Here is a 23,541-nt window from a genome sequence, read left to right as displayed (position 1 = left end):
AATGATACTGTAGGTTTCGTTTCTGCATAATTGTATTTTTTATTGGCCATAAAACGTGCAATGCAAAGAATTGTTAACGCTTGTAGAAGTGATTCCATTGATTTTGTCACACGAGCATTTTATTGCCACATAACACAAAAAAGTGAATAATCTTTGTTCAAAGATTCAGCAAACTGGGATATTTTTGTCGCATTCGAACTGATATTACTCACGTAACTGACGTCATTTAAAACTGACGCGTACAAGGTGTCGTCCCTACTGATGCATCGAAAATGTGTGTGATGTAAGACCAAAAATTGTTGCCAGGAAAACTATGTATCAACCACAAAATTAAAAGACCTAAATTTTTAATATTTTCAAAAGTAAAATCCGTTATACACAGGTCCTTATTTTTAATGTTGACCCACGTTTATTCGATGGATATGTCTGTAAAATAACTTTTTCCCCCAAATTTAGATACGCCATATATTAGGCACTTGAATAAGCTAAAAACGTTGCTTGACAAACATTACTACGAAAGCCTAATAGTGTCAAATGAAATAAAAAATAAAAATGCAAAGGCGTTATAACGCGAATAAAGGCGTAATTACGCGAATCAAAAGGCGTAATAACGCGAATAAAGGCGATATTACGCGAATCAAAAGGCGTAATTACGCAAATCAAAAGACGTAATAACGCGAAAAAAGGCGTAGCAACGCAAATAAAGGCGAAGTAACGCGAATAAAGGCGTTATAACGCGAATCAAAAGGCGTAATAACGCGAATCAAAAGGCGTAATAACGCGAATAAAGGCGTTATAACGCGAATTAAAAGGCGTAATAACGCCTTTATTTGCGTTATAATGCGAAACAAAAGGCGTAATAACGCAAATCAAAAGGCGAAGTAACACGAATAAAGGCGTAGTAACGCGAATCAAAAGGCGTAATAACGCGAATCAAAAGGCGTAATAACGCGAATCAAAAGGCGTAATAACGCGAATAAAGGCGTTATAACGCGAATTAAAAGGCGTAATAACGCCTTTATTTGCGTTATAATGCGAAACAAAAGGCGTAATAACGCAAATCAAAAGGCGAAGTAACACGAATAAAGGCGTAGTAACGCGAATCAAAAGGCGTAATAACGCGAATCAAAAGGCGTAATAACGCGAATCAAAAGGCGTAATAACGCGAATAAAGGCGTTATAACGCGAATTAAAAGGCGTAATAACGCCTTTATTTGCGTTATAACGCGAAACAAAAGGCGTAATAACGCAAATCAAAAGGCGTAGTAACGCGAATAAAGGCGTAGTAACGCGAACCAAAAGGCGTAATAACGCAAATCAAAAGGCGTAGTAACGCGAATAAAGGCGTAGTAACGCGAAGCAAAAGGCGTAGTAACGCGAATCAAAAGGCGTAGTAACGAGAATAAAGGCGTAGTAACGCGAACCAAAAGGCGTAATAACGCAAATTAAAACGCATTATAATGCCAATTTTATACCATATTTATACTTATCAAATGGCCTAGTAACGTGAGAAAGGAAAAACAATATTGATCTGAATTTATTGCTCAAGATATAAACTCGTATAGAATAATATAATATACATTTACAATAACTATCATTCCATTTGCGCAGTAATATTGCAAATCATTTGTAATAAACTAATGAAGACTCTTTGATATTTGTCAATATCAGGTGACTTGGAGACTTAAATGTCCATTGGGTTATATGTCAATACAGTTACTCTGAATTCACATCATTGATTTTACACAAGTCACTATAGTAAATGAATTTCTATTTTTTCTTATATCTTATCTTATTTTTTATGTGCGTCATATGTTCAATTATGTACGGATATGTCCTGTATAATTACTTAATAACCTGTAGTATCTTTTAATTATGTGAATGTCGTTCCTAATTACGCTATAGGTAATTGGGTATAGGTAACAAAATTTGGAAAAACGTGAGGCATACGTAAGTCACATTAGGGTGAAAGTATCTCTAATTATTGATAGGTATGCTTAGAGGGGTAAAAGTGTTTCTGTTAAGTTACAATTATAGGAGACATTGTCTTCTTTGTCTTTATCGAAAAGTATCTATAGTTGGGTGATAGTAACCTCTAATCTCACGAAAGCATTTCCTAATAAAAGATTTTAAAAATCAGACTGTGGCCTCAGGACGTATCCGTAGAGAATTGAAAATAAAACGTACATCTTGATCAAATCATTTCAATCAACATTGTTCTTCCTATCTTCCATCATAAGGCCACGGTTTGGAATTTATATGGTATTAAATTAGCGTTATAACGCCTTTCGTTTCGCGTTATTATGCCTTTTGGTTCGCGTTATTACGCCTTTATGTTCGCGTTATAACGCCTTTTGATTCGCGTTATTACGCCTTTTGATTCGCGTTATAACGCGAAAAAAGGCGTTATAACGCGAATCAAAAGGCGTAGTAACGCCTTTATTCGCGTTATAACGCGAAACAAAGTCGTAATTACGCGAATCAAAAGGCGTTATAACGCCTTTTTTCGCGTTATAACGCGAAACAAAAGGCGTAATAACGCGAATAAAGGCGTAATAACGCAAATCAAAAGGCGTGATAACGCCTTTATTCGCGTTATAACGCGAATCCAAAGGCGTAATTACGCGAATCAAAAGGCGTACTAACGCGAATAAAGGCGTTATAACGCGAATCAAAAGGCGTACTAACGCGAAAAAAGGCGTTATAACGCGAATCAAAAGGCGTAGTTACGCCTTTATTCGCGTTATAACGCGAATCAAAAGGCGTAATAACGCGAATAAAGGCGTTATAACGCGAATCAAAAGGCGTACTAACGCGAATAAAGGCGTTATAACGCGAATCAAAAGGCGTAGTAACGCTTTATTCGCGTTATAACGCGAAACAAAAGGCGTAATAACGCGAACCAAAAGGCATAATAACGCGAATCAAAAGGCGTTATAACGCTAATTTAATACCATATAAATTCCAAACAGTGGCCTAGTAATGTAAGATAGGAAGAACAATTTGATCTAAATAAATCGATCAATAAGAACGTTTTATTTTCAATTCTGTACGGATACGTCCTCAGGCCTATTACCTATAGCTTAATTAGGAATGGCATTCACATAATTAGAAGATACTAGATGTTATAAGGTAATCAAATAGGATATATCCGAAGATAATTGAACATATGACGCACATATAAGATAAGATAAGATATAAGATAAGATAAGAAAAGAAAAGAAAAGAAAAGAAAAGAAATTCATTAACTATAGTGACATGTGTAAAATTAATATGTGATACATGTGAATTCAGATTAACTGTATTTACGTCCAGTCCAATGGACCTATAAGGCACCAAGACACCTTAAATTGGCAAATATTAAAGAGTCTTCATTAGTTTGTGACAAATAGTTTGCATTATTACTGCGCAAATGGAATGTTAGTTATTGTAAATGTATATTATATTATTCTATACGAGTTTATATCTTGAGCAATAAATTTGATCAATATTGGTCTTGCTTTCTCACGTTACTAGGCCATTTGATTAGTATAAATATGGTATTGAATTGGCATTATAATGCGTTTTAATTTGCGTTAGTACGCCTTTTGATTCGCGTTATAACACCTTTTTTCGCGTTACTTCGCCTTTATTTGCGTTGCTACGCCTTTTTTCGCGTTATTACGCCTTTTGATTTGCGTAATTACGCCTTTTGATTCGCGTTATAACGCCTTTATTCGCGTTATTACGCCTTTTGATTCGCGTAATAACGTCTTTATTCGCGTTATAACGCCTTTGTATTTTCATTTTTTATTTCATTTGACACTATTAGGCTTTCGTACATTACCTTTTGGAGAAAAATATTTTAAAAACTAGAAATGTGTCTTCATGCCACGGATGCCCCCGCATGCAGCCAAAATTTCAGATGGTGCATTAATTATTTTTTTTCATTTTAAGTTCAAAGCCCTTAATACTTTTCAATGTTAACACAAACCATTTTCATACAATGTTCAAGGCACTGAAATTATTCAGTCTTAACCTTTTAAAAATAGCATATTGCATATTTGTAGCCAAAATAATGGCTAAAAGTATGAGTGCTGAAACTGAAAGTTCAAAATTTTTCCAACATTCAGGAAAGATAAGTTTGTCTAAAATCATTGAACCACAACCAAATTCAAACTTAAACTGCTTATTCCTAAGATGTATCTATATTATTTTCAAAGTGAAAGGGATATAACTCTGCAAAAAAATCATCAAACCATGACCAAATTCCAACTTGACCTGCCCATTCCTTTGACATATCCATATGTCAAATTTAAGTTGAATATGTAACACTGTTGGGTAGATAATGAACAGAAACTGTAAATTTCATATTATTTTCAAAGTGAAAGGGGCATTACTCTGCCAAAAATCATTGAACCATGACCAAATTCGAACTTGGCCTGGGCATTCCAAAAACATATCCATATGTCAAATTTGAGTTGAATGTGTTGTACCATTGGGAAGATAATAAACGGAATCTGAAAATTTCATATTACTTTCAAAGTGAAAGGGGCATAACTATGCCAAAAATCATTGAACCATTACCAAATTTGAACTTGACCTGCACATTTCTTTGACGCATCCATATGTCAAGTTTGAGTTGAATGTGTTGTACCATTGGGAAGATAATAAACGGAAACTGAAAATTTCATATTACTTTCAAAGTGAAAGGGGCATAACTATGCCAAAAATCATTGAACCATGACCAAATTTGAACTTGACCTGCGCATTCCTTTGACACATCCATATGTCAAGTTTGAGTTGAATGTGTTGTACCGTTGGGGAGATAATGAACGGAAACTGAAAATGTCATATTATTTTCAAAGTAAAAGGGGCATAACTTTGCCAAAAATCATTGAACCATGACCAAATTCGAACTTGACCTGTATTTTCTCATGACATATCCATATGTCAAGTTTGAGTTGAATGTGTTTTACCGTTGGCGAGATAATGAACGGAAACTGAAAATGTCATATTATTTTCAAAGTAAAAGGGGCATAACTCTGCCAAAAATCATCGAACCATGACCAAATTCGAACTTGACCTGTATTTTGTCATGACATATCCATATGTCAAATTTGAGTTGAATTTGTGCAACTGTTCTTAAGATAATGAACGGAAACTGATGATGACGGAATGACAGAATGACGGAAGGACGGAAGGATGGAAGGACGGAAGGACGGAATGACGGAACAGGGTAACACTATATGCCCCGGCCATTACATGGCGGGTGCATAATTAATGTTAACCAAATGCACGGTTTCTTTCGCTTTTGAGTATACATTGTTTCCAATAGCAAAGGCAATCGTTGACTTGTATTGAGCAATGTTTTATTATTTAACTGTTATAAGTTACTGTCCTGGTGGTTGTAGGTTTTTTTACATAATAAACCTGGTTTATGTGACAGATGTACTATTGCTCGTATACATTAATATACATTAATGCATTGACAATACTTTATTTTCATTATTCTCTTTAACTTATTGTATTCTCATCAAGAACAGCAGGAAAGCATTAATACACTAGGGAGATATTCTAGGACTAGGTCTACAATGGGCACAAAAAATGTTGATTTCTAAGTGATATTAGTACAAAGATTTATATGATGAATAATGATATTTTGTTCTAGAACATTTTGTTATTTGCAATGTAAATAAATTATACGTAATATCGGATCATGTGTTTCACACTTTTCAACAACAACCATATATAATTTGTCCGTGGTTTGCTGTTATGAAGAAGAAGGAGAAGAAAATTTTATTTAACATATACATTTACATGTATCTCGTTATACATCAACTAGTAATACATATAAAACATTTTGTCACGGTTGGTATTCAAATGAAAGAGAATAATTAATGTTTCAGTTTATACAATATGGAGAATAAGCTCTAATAAACATGACTTAGATATTAAACAACAGCAATTTTTCACTAATAAAGTGTCTAACAGTGAATATAATAAACATTGCTATAGTCTTAAAGTCTAGGATATGAATTCAATAAATCATTTCTTTTCATATTGGCTAAATAAATGAATTTGCTAAGAACTGATTTATTGTTTGACTTAAGCATTTCTATGAATTTGTACATACTGGTTCTATGATAGAATAACGTTTAATTAATAGAATTCTTAAATCATGGTAAACACTGCATATAAGAATAAAATGATACTCGTCTTCAATCTCAGAGCATTGACACAATTGGCATCATCTTTCCTGTCTATCTATTCTATTCCTACCATATCTACCTGTTTGAATTCTATCTAAGATTATGCGAAGAAATTCTTAAACGCGTAATACTACTCCTTAGATGTTTAGATTTGATAGTATTTGAATAATTTTCAAAAATTAAATCTGTTTTAAGATGAATATAAAGAGTGTTTAAAAGATTATTATTGTTTAAATCTGCTTGCCATTTTTGTTTAAAGCAATCCAAAACTCTTTGTTTAAAATGTACCAAAAAATGCATTTATATTAATGTCATTTGGTTTCAAAAATACATCTGCAAAACCATAATTGTCTAATAATATTTTAACATTGTATGTCAAATTTTTGACACCATTTAAACATTGGTTTAATGAGTTATTATATATCGTATTTAAAATAATATTATTTGTATTTGAAATTTTCAATCAATCTTTTATCATTTGAACATATCTGTTTATATATAAAGGGTATCTTCCTAATTCTCCGTATACAGCACTATTGCTGGAACTTTTCTTAACGCCTAAAATATATTTGCAAAATTTGAGATGTACACTTTCAATATCTTTTGACTTAAATAATCCCCATACAGGACATGCATAATTCAGAATATAGCCAACAAAAAATCAAATAATTGTAAAGAAATATATGGTGATAATTATACCTTATTGGTATTACTTTGTAGAACGTTACATGCCTTTAAGGCTTTTTCAATAATATATTGATAATGCAAAACAAATTAACCCGTTTAATTTAAAACTACTCCTAAATAGTTGAAATAATTAACTATCTCTAATTGTTCATTATTATAAAAAAGTTTTTCGTTCTGTCTCAAGGGGCCCCTTTTTCTAAATATAACGACTTTTGTTTTTGAAGTATTAACTTGTAAACCCCAGAATATACAATATTCATATAATAAGTTTAGACTGGATTGTAAATCTTCTATAGAATGTGCTACTAACACCATATCATCAGCAAAGAGTAAAATAATGATACAAAGTTCAAAAATTGACAAACCACAATTTATTCTGTTTTGTAATTATATTGTTCTAAGTCCTCTAAAAAAAGTGCAAACATAACCGGAGAATTATTTAGGACTTGACGAAGACCAATTGAAATTTCAAAAAAGTCTGAGAATGTGTTGCAATACTTAATACATGATTTAACAACAGTATACATAGCCTGGAACATTTTTAAAATTTTGTCCATCAAAACCCATGTTAAACAATTTGAACCATAAAGCGTTTCTATAAACAGAGTCAAATGCTTTCGTGAGATCTATAAAATCGCATGGCAGTTGCATTTTTTGAGTTAAAACATGTTCTATCAAATTATGTAAAACAAATATCGCGTCGACTGTACTACTACCCCTACGAAAGCCAAACTGTGCATCTGATAAAAAATTGTAATAATCAAATCACTTTTCAACCCTTCTAGTACGAACTATGGAAGCAAGTCAGAAGTCAAAAGGGCCCTCCAGTGCTTCCATAAAGATCAGAAGTAAAATGTTTTCCAAAATTACTAATGAGAGTTATTCCACGATAATTATTCGGGATATTTTTTGGACCTTTTTTATGTAATGACACTATAAAACCTTGAGACCAAATTTCGGGAAAGTGACCATAATCAAAAATCTTATTGAATAAATCTGTTATATGCCCAACGAGTATATCTACCGTAGAGATAAAATATTAGTTTAACAAATTATCGCTTGGGCAAGATGATTTGTTTCTTTTAACACGTTTAATTGCTACAATTAATATGAGTATTTAATTCCTCGAAAGTTGCATTATTGATATTGAAATCACTGTTGCTATTGAAATTTTCAACTTGTTCGATAAATGTGCTTTGAATATCAGAAAGAAAATCCTTTAAAATAATCGCGGAAATCATCTATAGGAATTTGTGAGTCAGTAGTCTTTCGCTTGTTTTTAAAATGCTTCCAAAAATCTTTTGGTTTACTATTTTTCAGACGGGTAAGTTCATCTGCCATTTTAATTTTATATGCGCGTTTCTTTTTACGTATCAAATTTTTATAAGATTTATTTTTATTGCAAAGTGAAAGCCTAGATTCAGTCGATTTATTATTATTAAATATAGCTAATGCATCTTTATATATGTGTTTCGCCTGAGCGCACTCAGAATCAAACCATTTGCTCTCTGGATATGAACGTTTGTTACCATTACTCAAATATGTTTAAATAATGGATCTGCTACATCGGAAACTAAATGTGAAAAATCAAGAACCATTTGTTCTATTTCAATAGAATTGGCAACATTGCTGTTTAAAATATCGTTAAATCGCGGTAAAATTCCTATAATACCACGTCTAAACTGATCCTTACAATCGACATCCCATTTAAAATAAACACCTTGTTTCATCGATACCAGGTGAAGCGCCTTTAATCATAAATAAAAGTAATGCATGGTCGCTTCACTTATTCTAAAATCGTGTATTATACTAAAGTGTTTTTCTTGTAATAAGAGATAATCTAGTGTACTGCACGTCTGAATACGAGCCAGTGGCAAAATCATCACTTAATCTACCGTTAACGTTGACTTACACAAATCGAGCAATTTAATACACCGTGTGTTACATACAGTATTGAATGAGGTCCGTACTATTGGTTTATCGGGGATCAATTTCTTGAATATCCCGATCACATAAAATATAATCATTTTTTTATTTCCAACTCTACAGTTCCAATCACCTGCAAGCAAAACTGTACCTAATTTTCCGAAATAAAAAATATCTTGTTCAACTATATCAAAAAGATCTACATTAATAATATTACATATAGGTGACTCATCCGACCATATATAAACACCGCCAGTATAAACATCATCAATAAAATCAAAAAACAGTTTCTCTAACTTTAACAAAAGTATCGTATCATAATGGTTTTTTACTATCTTTACACCAGATTTAATAGAATTGCGAATATACCCAACAATACCTCCACAGTTTCGTTTTGCTTTTATGTATGATACTATTTCTATCAATATAATTATAAGGCACATTAGAGATTGTGTTAATATCAGATATTTCTGCCAATATTTGCTTCAAAGAACAATCAAGCTCAGAACGAGCTTTTAAATTTGCCCATATTTCTTCCTTCTTTAATCAACCATTTTTATACAGTATTCAACGAGTGTATTCGAATGGTAAATTTTCTATTGTTTAAAAAGATTTATAATATATCATTATGTTAGCATTTATCTATTGCCATTTCCAAGAGGACAGTTTGCAACGAAACAATGCGCAATTCTTTTCGAATACCACTTGCACTGTCACGAAACGTTGTTCTCCCCATTAATCTATATTTTTATGTTATAATAGCTTTACATCGGCCGGACAGAAAACAGTCTGAGATAATTGTGTTGTTTTTATTTTCATTAAGCTTTTTTTTATCACGATTCCTTTGTTTTATCACGATTTTCAAAACTTAACTTTCGTGACATTAATTTCAGACACAATGAGTGTAAAACGTTTCAACAGTAAATCAGATATAACTGTAACGTGTTAACGGCCTACAGTCATGTTTCATACATTTATTATGTGACAAAATGTGTCTTTTTAATAAGATATAAATCATCTAAAACTAGTATAATACTACTTATATACATATACCATCAATCCATTATAAACGAATTTGGGTATTCATTTTATAGTTTTAATTGGAAAATCGTTTGGTAGTTTACACGGACGCCCTTTGAACATTGAAACTTGCTGATTAAAAATTTCCTTCGTCTTTATTCTATGGGCATTGAGTTATTCAAACCACAATTATCTTGGTATGTTTTAACATTCATTATTCAAAAATTATATATTTGTTCCGCATCAATACTACACGATTAAAGCAGCAGATCTACCAGCCTAGGACTCTTTCCATTGACGTAACAAAGGAGAAGTTTAGTGATTAAAAAGCTGTAGATTGATGTGTAATGGCACTCATTATGTGTCTTTGTCAATTATGCAACACGCATACACTTTATAAATAAACAACAAACGATTCATAACCTTTGTAAGGAAAAAACGATCAAACAGTATACAATGTAAAAAGAATATAATTGATCATGTAATAAACTGTTGTTATTGCCAACAACCAGTCATTGATTTTGCTAAACAAGAAAAAAGAATAAGCTGTCGATGTTAAAAAGTGGTACACTGACATCATGACTGAAACAAGATACCGCAAATTAAGAATCAAAATATGCGTGACACAAGAGGGGGGGGGGCAGCGTGACAAGGACTCGGACCCGGGACAGTGGGAGTACAATTCCGCTGCTTTACCGACTGAGCTATCAGGTCACTTATATCATATCCTTGACACGTTTAATGTTTAACGTTTAGATACTTTTAGACTATTGAAACATCGACCAAGATCCCCAGTATCAATTTGCTCTATATATTTACATTGGTCTGAAGGTCTTTAGATATCAAATACAGTGATTAATATAATTCCGACCAATCAAACATATAATGTACATCATGTGATTGATGTTTGCCCCTGAGGAAATACTTTAATTCCGTTATTCGTTCATCTTTAAGTGCTCAATCTCTCCTTATATATACATGAAATATTTAATAAGTGTAGATAGAACAGTATGATTTTTATTGTCCCCCGCCTTTTCGAAGAAAAATGGGGATATAGAAATAGGCTCCGTCCGTCTGTCCATCTGTCTGTCCGTCCGTCTGTCCGTCCATCACACTTTCGTGTGTCCAGTATATAACTTTGTCATTTATCAAAGGAATTTGAAATAACTTGGTACAAATGTTTGTTATAATAAGACGATGTGTCATGCGCAACAACCCGACCCCTATCTCCAGGGTCAAGGTTGCACTTGCTCATTCAAGGTCAACATTGTCTATTTGAGGGTATATGTCGTGTCCGGTCCATAACTTTCTTATCTTTGAAGAGATTTTGTAAATACTTGCCACAATTGTTCACAATAATAAGGCGATGTGTCATGCACGACAACCGGTCACGTACCTCCAAGGTCAAGGTCACACTTGGAGGTCAAAGATTAACACAGTCTGTTATAGGGTATATTTTGTGTTTGGTCCATAACTTTGTCATAGATCAAAGGATTTTAAAAATACTTGGCACAAATTGTCACTATAATAAGACGATGTGCCATGCGCAACTCCTGCATCCCTACCTCCAAGGTCCAAGTCACACTAAGAGGTCAAAAATTAACATAGTCTGTTATGGTGTATATTTTGCATCCGATCTAGAACTTCTTCATAGTTCAAGGGATTTTGAAATAACTTGGCACAAAAAGTCACAATAATAAGACAATATGTCAAGTACAACACCTGCACCCCTACCTTCAAGGTCAATGTCACATTTATATGTCAAATGTTATTATATGGTATATTTTGTGTCCCTTCCATAACTTCCATAACTTCCTCATAGATCAAGGGCTTTTTAAAATACTTGACACAAATAGTCACAATAGTAAGATGATATGTCATGCGTAACACCTGTGCCCCTACTTCCAAGGTCAAGGTCACACTTAGAGGTCAAATATTTACATAGTCTTTTAAAGGGTATATTTTGTGTCCAATCCTTAACTTTTTCACAGATCAAGGGATTTTAAAAATACTTTGCACACATAATCACAATAATAAGACAATATGTCAGGCGGAAAACATAGATCCCTACCTCCAAGGTCACATTTAGAGGTCAAAGATTAACATAGTCTGTTATATGCTATATTTTGTGTCCGATCTATAACTTCTTCTTGGTTCAAGGGATTTTGAAAATACTTGGCACAAATAGTTACAATAATAAGACGATATGTCATGCACAACGCCTGCATCCCTACCTACAAGGTCAAGGTCACACCTACAGGTCAAAGCGTAACATGATAGATTTTTAAATTCCGTATTTCATTTTATTTCTTTAATAAATTTATTGTTGAATTTGCAGATCTAGCATTGATCATAATTTTGTACTGAAAGTCCTGAGATCCATACCGCAATCTTTTGAAATAGCACAATTCAATTTTATGCTTCATATAAAACTTCCCTGAGGCGGGGGACGTTGGTAACTCTGTAACAAATTCTTATACAATTTAAAAATTCATTCATTTCATCTCAAAAGCAAACCACGCCTCATGCAAAACTATGTTAACAAATGATACAAGACAAATTCATTTTCGAATTCAGCACATAACAAGCCAACAACATGCTTTACTTTCGATCGTTTCCGTCCAGAAATAAGTGAAATATTTTTGTCAACTATTAGAGTTACTTGTGCGACGTTATGGTGATGACCAAGAGCAGTCTTAGGTTGAACTAAACCAAATTCTACTATAATATAATGATGTATATGATGAATCGTAACAACATCAAGACATGGCAATAAATAAACACATGCAACATGTAATCGTTTCATTATTCAATCACGTATATTTTCTGTTGTTCGTTCTGGGATAGCAGTGCTTGGTAACGTTGATATTGACAATGACGGGGATGTTGTTGTTCCTTCTGTTAATACTCCTGGATTAATATGACAATAAAAATAAAATAAAGATACTGCACTTGTGAAAATATAATTATATGCATCATAATAAATAATCAAAAATAATAAAAGATTATAAGAATTCATAATATCTCAGTTTTACAATAAATACAATACAATACAATACAACACAACACTACACAACACAACACAATATTCTTTTAGTGTTACATTTGTAACAGCAGACATTGCAATTATCATGTAAATGAATACATATTAGAAAACAATTATATTTTACGTCAAGTATCAAATAGATAATCAAACGAAAAATACTGCATGTAATACAACTAGAAACATTTTTATAACCTTGTAACTTTATATAAAATTTAAAAAAGAATATGTTTAATTGATGGAACAGGTACTGCATAATTATTTTGTTTTATTCATATGTTCTCCTTCAACTGATAACTAACTGCTTTTGTTTGTTTCTGATTCTTAAATTCCATCTGTGTATACATTTTATATATCATGATTCTTGCTATATTAAGAAATACGTTCTATGTAAAACTGAATTAAAATACATTTTATATATCTTTGTCATTTATTTATGTTATCCTTCCACCGTCAGCTTGACACACAGTAAAATTAAGTAAGCAATTGAATGATTAAGATTATTTAGCGAGACATTCCCGTTTTGTTTGTGATACTTCTTGTATTTTTCTCTTTAATTGATCACAGTGTTCCTAAGGGTATTATGCTTTGATTTTGAAATTAGTTTTTGACCCCTTTCAGTGGTATACAGGTTTCATAACCCCTGGTCAATTCACAAAGTTATACGCTTATTGTTTCCTGTGCACATCAATTGCTTTACGCCTCTTGCCGTTGAATTGCAGTATCGCATTGCATGTTTCATAGCAACCGCCATATGAATATATCAGTGCATGATTGTAAATTCTAAAAATCAAATCTCTTTTTACTTCTGAAACAATGCAGTTGATATAAATTTGTGAAACGCCAAATTTCACGCCCATCCATTGAATACATGTAATTAGTTTTCAACAAAAATAGAGGAATTCTAATACGTATTACAAAATAAAACATATGAATTAAAAGCGATCAAAATTTATTACAAAGTATAAACAGTTATACTATGTACAGTTTTAACAATCACCACTGTATTATGGTCACTTGGTCACTTGTGTTGTATGGTGCAAGATAATGCCAAAGATGCATGCAACAAAATCAGTAATGTGGAAGATCGTGTGGATCATATTGAATTGTCTGGGACTGAAACTGTGTCCAAGATCCAGCAACTTGAACGTGAAAATGCCAGTTTAAAGGACTCTTTGTTGTATGTTCAATCCCAAAGTATGAGGAATAACCTGGTATTTGGTGGCAAAAGTGAGTCGGCCAATGAGAAGCCTACAAAAAACATTGAGGGCGTTTATGGTAAATAACCTTAAGTTAGCCCAGGATATTGTTGACAATATAAAGATCGAACGTGCGCACAGGATGGGTACCCAAAGGGAAGGTGAGAGGCATGTTGGTCGTAATATAGTGTGCAAATTTACGTTCTTCAAGGACCGTGAACTCGTTCGTATCAAGCGCTCCGAGCTCAAAGGTACACGCTTTTATGTTCACGAACAATTTCCACCAGATGTAATGGCCAAGCGTCGTCGGTTGGTTCCCCTGATGAATAAAGCTAAGGAGGATGGCAAAACCGCTTGAATTTCATACGACATACTGTACATCAATGGCAAGCCGGCAGAGGTCTAGGATTTACCAGAGAGTGGACCAAAGGTTTTGGTGTGGAATTGCAATGGTCATACTGATGGAAAATTAAAAAATATTGACTTTGTTGCTAAAATCAGATATAATGATATTTTTTTTGTCTGAATCTTGGACTGATGAAAATTCAAATATTGAATTGAATGGTTTTACTTGTTATAATTTAATTTTTTTTTCAACGTAATATATATTTGTGTGGTTTATATTTGTGGTCTGACGATTCTCCGGCTGCCAATGTAATTGATGAAGACTTATTTATTATTCTTGCACAGGATATTTTTCACTTTGAGCAACATGGTAGTGTAATGATTGCTGGAGACTGGAACTGCCGTGTACGAAACAAACCTGATTTTGTTGTCTGTGACCGAAATGTTAATGATATTGATTATGATGATTATATTCCAGATGTATCATCATGCAGGGTCTCTCAAGATTCTTTGTGTAATGCAAGGGGGGTAAAAATGCTTGATTTTTGTAAATGTACAAATATGCGCATAGCTAACGATTTACTAGGATCAGATTACAATTGTGGTTCATTTACTTATTATAGTTGCAGTGCAAATAGTACAATAGACTACCTTCTTTTGAACGAAAATGATTTTCATTTGATATGTTCCTTTGAAATTGGTCAATTTAATTTATTCAGCGACCACGCACCGTTACTTTTTACATAAAAAGCACGTTAAATGGAAACCGGAGCTAAACTATCAATTTAAACGGGGCATTATCGGCCGGTAAACAGATTTTAATACCGTTATTAACGATGCAGTTTCGTTGTCACATGACTGTATTGAAAATATGATTTGTAATTTTTCAATGTGGCTGATCTTTTGTTCAAGCATACTTATAACAATAATCATAAGTTAAATATAGATAATAAGTGGTTTAATGCTGAATGTGTTAATGCGAAGCATTTATATAAACAAGCACTTTATCATTTTAACTGTAATAAATCATACGAAAATCGTATAACTTTGTGCGACAGTAAAAAAACATATAAATATATAGTTTGCAAAACTAAGCGTGCCTTTATTTGGAAACAGTCACAGGAATTGATTAATCTACGTAAATCAAAACCTAGAGATTTTTGGAAACACTTTAAAAAGAATAAGTCAACAGTTGCGGGAGACATTCCGTTAAATGATTTTAAAAACTATTTCTCAGAAATGTTTAACGATATAAGAGGCACATTAATTGATGATGTGGAATCTTTTAACGAAGAAAGTAATTTAAAAATTGATAACCCAACAGTTGAAAAATTAAATATACCAATATCACAGACTGAAGTTAGGGACGCCATAAAGAATTTAAATAGAAACAAAGCCTCGTGTCCAAGTGATAATCTTTTGAATGAGTATTTTATTGAATCTCTTGACATTCTTGTTGGCCATATTACCGATATGTTTAATAAAGTTTTCGACACCGGATATTTCCTGAAATTTGGTCTTCAGGTTTTATAGTACCTTTACATAAGAAAGGGGATCGTAACGAACCAAACAATTACAGGGGAATAACTTTACTTAGTAATTTTGGGGAAATATATACAAGTATTCTGACGGCTAGGGTAGATAAGTGGGCGGAAGATAACAGTTTTTTATCTGATGCACAGTTTGGCTTTCGTTAAGCACGAAGTACAATAGATGCTATTTTTGTTTTACATAATCTTATAAATGATATATTGTCTCATACTGTGCCTTTGTAGATCTTAAAAAAGCCTTTGATTCGGTGTATAGAAACGCTTTATGGTATAAACTTTTTCATATGGGTCTAGATGGCAAAATTCTCAAATCGTTTAAATCTATGTACTCTGTTGTTAAATCATGTGTCAATCATTGTAATAATTTGTCTGACTTTTTTTAAATTTCTATTGATCTAAGGCAGTGGCAAAATAATTCTCCGGCATTTTTTGCTTTATTTTTAGAAGACCTTGAATTATTCTTACAAGGTGAGATAAATAGTGGAATAACATTGTACGATTTAAGTATAATTATCCTTTTATTTGCCGATGACATGGTTTTAATTGGTAAAACCCGAGAAGATCTCCAAAATAGTCTTAATTCTTTACACGGATATTGTTGTTATTGGGGTCTCGAGGTAAATACCATAAAAACAAAAATGTTGTTTTTCGGAAAAGGGGACCGATAAAAATATGGGAGAAATGGTATTATGGCAATGAGCCCTTAGAGGTTGTAAATGATTTAAATTATTTAGGAGTTGTTTTTAATTATACAGGTTCATTTGTTTTAAATAATCAATGTATTGCAGGCAAATCGTTAAACGCTATGCAAGTATTAGTAAATAATATAAATAAATATGATGTTAATCCATTTATTTCGCTCCAACTATTTGACTCTTTTGTTGGATCTATTTTGAATTACGCATGTCCAATATGGGGTTTCTCTAAATCTAAAGACCTTGGGAGAATTCATATTAAGTTTTGTAAAATAATGCTAGGAGTAAAACAGAGCGCATGTAATTCTGCAATATATGATGAACTTGGGCGCTATCCGTTATATGTTAACAGATATGTTCATATCATTAAGTATTGGTTTAAGTTAATGAATACAGATAATATTATTTTAAAATGCGCTAGAACAGTGTAATTTAAATGGTACAAAAAACTGGGCATACCTTGTTAAAAATTTGCTACATGAATATGGATTTTCTGATGTTTGGAATTGGCCACAAAGATTTGAAGTAAAAACATTTATACCGATTTTCAAACAAAGGGTTGTAGATTGTTTTAAACAAAAATGGTTAGCTGATATAGCTGTTAATAATGTTTTGAATACTTTATATGCATATGTTAAAACTAGCTTTGGTATGGAAAATTACCTTAATTTGTTATCTTGTAAATCTTCAAAAATTTGTCTCACGAAATTACGTATATCTGCTCATAATTTAAGAATTGAATCTGCTAGGTATGGCCGGAATAGGTTGGAAAGACGGGAACGTATCTGCCAAGTATGTGATATCAACGAAATTGAAGATGAATTTCATTTTGTACTTAAATGTAAAGCTTATAAAGTATTGCGAACTAAATATATCAAACGTTATTATTATGTTCATACCAGTATGTTTAAATTTTTAGAATTGCTACAGTCAAATAATAAAGGCGTTCTGATCAATCTGAGTAAATACATAAGCTCAGCCAATAAAATTAGAAATGATTTAATGCAAAGAATTCAATAAATGTTTGAAATCAAAGTGTTTACTAGACAATAAGATAGACAGTATTATTTGAAATCGTATACTAGTATGCATCAAGATTCTTACCTTTTTTTCCTTAAGTGAGTATTATCTTGACATGTTTACATCGAAGTTATGCTTTTCAATATGTTATATTTATGTTATATTTAAATCATACGATTGTCATAACGCGCTGGTTCTTTAAACACCAACTTTGAAGTTATTTTAATTATAATTATTTGTTCATTCTCTGTGAAACACTGAAAACATGTTTGCTTATCACGTGCTTATCATTATCATTGTATGTATTTAATTTGATGTTGTATTAACAAGATACATGTATTGTATACGTTAATAAAAATTCTGTTCTGTTCTGTTCATAAAAATATTTTTTATATTTTTTGAAATAGTGGTATAATGCTGTTTGCTGTTGATTATCGCGGTCTTTTCAAAGTGCTCATTTTATTAATTAATTAATGAAAAAGAAGCCCCGCTAAATGGTCACATATTTGCTAATTTATTTTTGCTTAGTTTAACGTCTCTTTTTACACAATATTCCTGGGGGGGGGGTATGAAATACTAGTATTTACCTTATCAAAATTTTATTTAGCTTTTAAGTTATTTTAATCCTTTGTGAATTGTTAAAATAGAAGATTTTTTGCATTCTTCAAAATAGACGTAAAAACATCTTATTCAAAATTACGATCAATACAAGAATGACAAATAAGTCTGCAAATAAAAACATATATACATAGTCAATCCTATTATAACTATACCCTAGTTCGTGTGATAGCTTCCGCTAGTTTCTATTGTTTCGTTATTTGGTGACATTTGACATATTCAGATAATAAACAATTTCAGTAAAAAGCTTATTCCATACCTGTCCTTCAAGACCTTCGTAAATCATTTGTAACTATAATTCTATGTTTGTTGGTTGGATCTAAATGTTTAATGCAACATAGTAAGATTAGGCAAACAAAAGTATTATTTACAGTCACTTCTACTTAATGTTATATTTATGATGGCAGTTCATCAATTATTCTTCTGTCTTTACTCAAGTCCTAAAATACCATTCAGAATTAATATTTTATAGTAAAAAATGATTGGCACGTCTCTTGATCAATTACTGATACATAATACTGACAAAATTTGACATTCTGTCATACACATTAAAGCTTTATTTATTATAAACATTTCCGAAATCTAAACGGCTGAACGTTACATATTTTCATTTATTATATACTTATGAATGAAATTTCGAGAAATATTGATAAAATAAAATGCGTATTTTTATTTTTCCGTATTTTCACTGTAAAAAATTATATTTTCACTGGTATATTCCGTATTTTCACTGGTGTCTTGCCGGACTACATTCTTCCAAATTCAGCTAATAAACAAAATTAATGGGAACTCTTCCTATTCATAGGCTAAATGAGGAAAAAAGTATGAAATAAACAGAAAATTCAAGTTTTTTCCATAAATACAGGATTTATTTTCATCTTGTGGTATGAAAATAAATATTTCACGAGTGGCAGTAGCCACGAGTGAAATATGTTAATGTTCATTCCACTCGATGAAAATAAATCCTCTATTTATACAAGAAACTTGAATATCCCCTATTTATTACCTACATACATTTTAAAAATTTATGATATTATTAAAAAAAATCCTTAAATCATACTGAATAAAGAATTACTGATACATAATACTGACACATTTGGACATTGTGTCATACACATTAAAGCTTTATTTATTATAAACATTTCCTACATCTCAACGGCTGAACGTTACATATTTTCATTTATATTTTACCTACATACATTATAAAAATTTATGAGTTTATTTTTAAAAAATCCGTATATCATAGATGTAATGAAAGCTGTATTGGTTAATAGTGACTGAATAAAGAATACATCATACATATATCTTTTTCTTGATCTCCCTTCCGACAATTTAAACTTGCACAGAACTATATCACCGGTTATGTGCTGCCTGTGTACCGGTATACTATACTTATTTTTCCTGATATCCTTTTATATTATTTGATCCATAAAATCATGAATAATTATAGGAAACAAGTCTCAAAGATACATTTTAAGAGATAACAAAAATGCCGTTCAGATCCATGTTTGATGTTAAGTCAGCTAAAAACATGTGCAATCAAGATAATAACGCCAGCAAAGTACCATTTAATATTTTAACAAACCATCTGAACAGCAATTTGTTTACATCATTTTAAGGCAGCTGCTAGTTTAAACTGAATGAACGGTGATATTGGAAAGTACTTGAAAATCAATATATAACCAAATCAAAATGTACCACTTCTCTTGGTTCAAATTTCATGCACATTTATTTACAAAAGTTTTTTTTTGTAAAACAATCATATATATCAAATGTAACATATATTGTTAACTTATCGATCTTATAGTGAATTTATTTTTACGTTACATGCAAATATTCTTCTTTTACTATATAAAACGGATTTGTCTAAGTACATAGAAAATAAAAAGACACGTACCTTTTAGTTGTTTACCTTCCTCCATATTGGATGGAAGCACCGTATCACGGAAAATTTGCACCGTTTCACGTACCCGACAGTGGTGAAATAATTATTATTATTTTCTTTTTTGCATCTTTGTTATATACATGCATTTAATAAACATTTTTCTTTCCGGTGACACTTAGTCAATTCTAAGGTATTTCATTTATATTAAAATATCAAATTTAGCTGCCAACCTTTTCAAAACGGGTCAAAGCAGGCTGACCTGGCTCTATACAGGTGGCGGTGTTGGTGGCAAAGGCTTACCACTTTCGAACCCGGCAGGTTAAGGGTTAACTTGAATGGGTAATAAAGTATTCGAAGATGTATAAATTAAAATTGAACCACAGCACTTGTGTTGCATGTACAATTATTTGTACATATTGATCATATTTTCTAAAACAAAATCACTCTTTCTGAATCCGCATATTCAGTTGTACTCTAGATTTGAGCCAGGTTAAATTTGTTCAACATCTATAAAACAAATAAAAGGGTAGTTTGTTCATACAAAACGGATGCCGGAAAATATTCTATAGAAAAACGCTTTTTCTGTGGTATGAAATAAAAGCAGTGAAATGTCGGCAAATATTTGAAAAAGTTTACGTAAATTATCTATGAATATAAACATTTATGTAAATAATCTACATGTATATTCATTTTATTTAAAAGGAGTGTTGTTTACTGAATACCATTTAGACAGACAGAACCCATTTGGAGACAAGCATTTAAGTGAAAAAGTCATATGTTTCATCTGAAAGGACTTTTAGCTTAAATACATAGTACATGCTTATAGAATCTAGAAGTTGTGCATATGCATTACTTAAAATACTAAGTATTATCGGTATATGTGATGGAATGCAATGATGGCTAAATGACATCAAATTGCACTTTTAAACTTTTACTTTAATCTACAATAGGAAACGTGTCCAAAAACACGGCAAGACTTTTTTAAGCTACAGTACCCCGATCATTGCCTTGAATAAATAAAACATATAATTAATGTAATTGATAGATGAAAATAAATGTCAACACGGCTGAACGTTTACAGGAACATTAAACCTCAGATATGATTATTACTTTTTCTTTGCAGAAAGGACAAACATGTATTTGATGATATTTTTATAATAGATTACGAACATGTACGATGCTTAACACCCCAAGAAAACAGCTTTAAATGTGAAATATTTCGTGACAAAGGTATCAAAATAAAATCACAATACAAGTAGTATATAGGCGCCCACACATTATACTGTATCAATGTATCACTATAGCTGTACTAATTGTCAAAACGCAACAGAAGTGAAGTATGGTCCAGCTACATGACTAATGACTAACTTTTTTAAACTGTAACAGGGCACCAAAAATAAAAAAGGTTTTGAAAATTAAGAATGATAGCATTTTTGGGCCTTTAATGAGATTCGGTAAGATATTACATAACACCAATGAAACAAGTTCAATGATATATTACGTGTGTGTTTTTATGGATTCTTTAATTAAAGATATTCTTTAATTTGACCTGAGTGTTCTCAAAACGCTTGATAGATCATCAATACTTGACTGAATAAACTCATTATTAATAAACGCTTGCATTCAAACTTAATTATAACATTCTGTGTACTGAAGTAGGAACTATGAATAGGGAAAAAACAAGAGATGCATAATTTATCTCGTCTATATGGTAAAAGGCCGTGTCAGAATACTATGGTCTGGAAATATTGTCTAAATATTTTATGAACACAGCGGGTTGTAATTCAGCTGTTACAAGTTAGTTAAATTTATGTAACTTCAATATTTCGCTGACAATTTCTTTTCAAACCTTGCCATGTATGCTGACAACTAGATTTGGAATGTTGCATCAATTCTTACAAAAGTGATCTCTATAAATAGACGAAGGAAGATTGTTTTGTTGACAACACACTTAAGGTCTTAATGTGACTTTTCAGCTGTAGGTACCCCTCCGTGCATTATTTCAGACACAAGCGGGCCCCTGAATAGAACCACTGACGGTCCTTAAGCTAGCTGGATACCTTCCTCATAGGTATGCCAACAGCAGTAAGTGAAAAGTGGTTTGAAGTCAGCGACACTAAAATCAACACATGAATTATCAATTAAATATAAGTAATCATAGAAATATGTAGATTCCTTTTTTCTCAATGTGATGTATTTAGGGCCACATTTAACATTTTATGCATACAAACAAATAAGACAGACAGTACACAGAAATAATAAAAAAAATCAAAACAATATCCATGACAACTGCCTGTCATGCGCAAGCTTCATAACCTCTGATCTTCTCTCAAATTTCCATTTCATTTATTTCCCCTCATTAATTTCTCGTTATAGACACGCACATTATTCAACTGAATATGAACAGATATGCGAAGTAATGGAATTCTTAGAAAATTCATCCAGAATTAATAAATAATAATGCATCATGTTATGGAGTATTGCTAAAAGTATTATATGTTATTAATTGTATTCATCACTGATATTTAAGGCAGAATACAGTTTACAAAACATAAACAAGGCAAGGCGCATAGAACGTAGCCCCGACACAACCTAGCCACACCAGCAGGGCACATAGAACGTAGACCCCGACACAACCTAGCCACACCAGCAGGACACATAGAACGTAGACCCCGACACAACCTAGTCACACCAGCATGACACATAGAACGTAGACCCCGACACAACCTAGTCACACCAGCAGGGCACATAGAACGTAGACCCCCGACACAACCTAGTCACACCAGCATGACACATAGAACGTAGCCCCCGACACAACCTAGTCACACCAGCATGACACATAGAACGTAGCCCCCGACACAACCTAGTCACACCAACAGGACACATAGAACGTAGACCCCGACACAACCTAGCCACACCAACAGGGCACATAGAACGTAGCCCCCGACACAACCTAGCCACACCAGCAGGGCACATAGAACGTAGCCCCCGACACAACCTAGCCACACCAGCAGGGGCACATAGAACGTAGCCCCCGACACAACCTAGCCACACCAGCAGGGCAGCATAGAACCCCAAAACTGGAGAGGACACAAGGGCGGAGAAAGGAGAACAGAGAATAGGGATCTTGTAATAAAGGTACTGTATATGCAGATATGTGCCTTAATGGTTGGCAAGAAATATATAAAAATGTTACACTTTAAATGTCTAAACTAACAACTATAAACTATTGAATAAGAAAGAAAAATTGGTCAAGCTTGATCGAAAAAAGGCTATATTGTCTTTGGAATACATTCTGTGTATCATAATGCGACTTGAAATGTTCGTAAGGTTCGGTAAATTTCCACGATAAAGCCGTACAG

This window comes from Ruditapes philippinarum, unplaced genomic scaffold (assembly GCF_026571515.1).
Source record: "Ruditapes philippinarum isolate M1 unplaced genomic scaffold, ASM2657151v2 ctg198_1_1_1_1, whole genome shotgun sequence".
NCBI classification, from domain to species: Eukaryota; Metazoa; Mollusca; class Bivalvia; order Venerida; family Veneridae; genus Ruditapes; species Ruditapes philippinarum.
Note: the sequence above shows the minus strand (reverse complement) of the source record.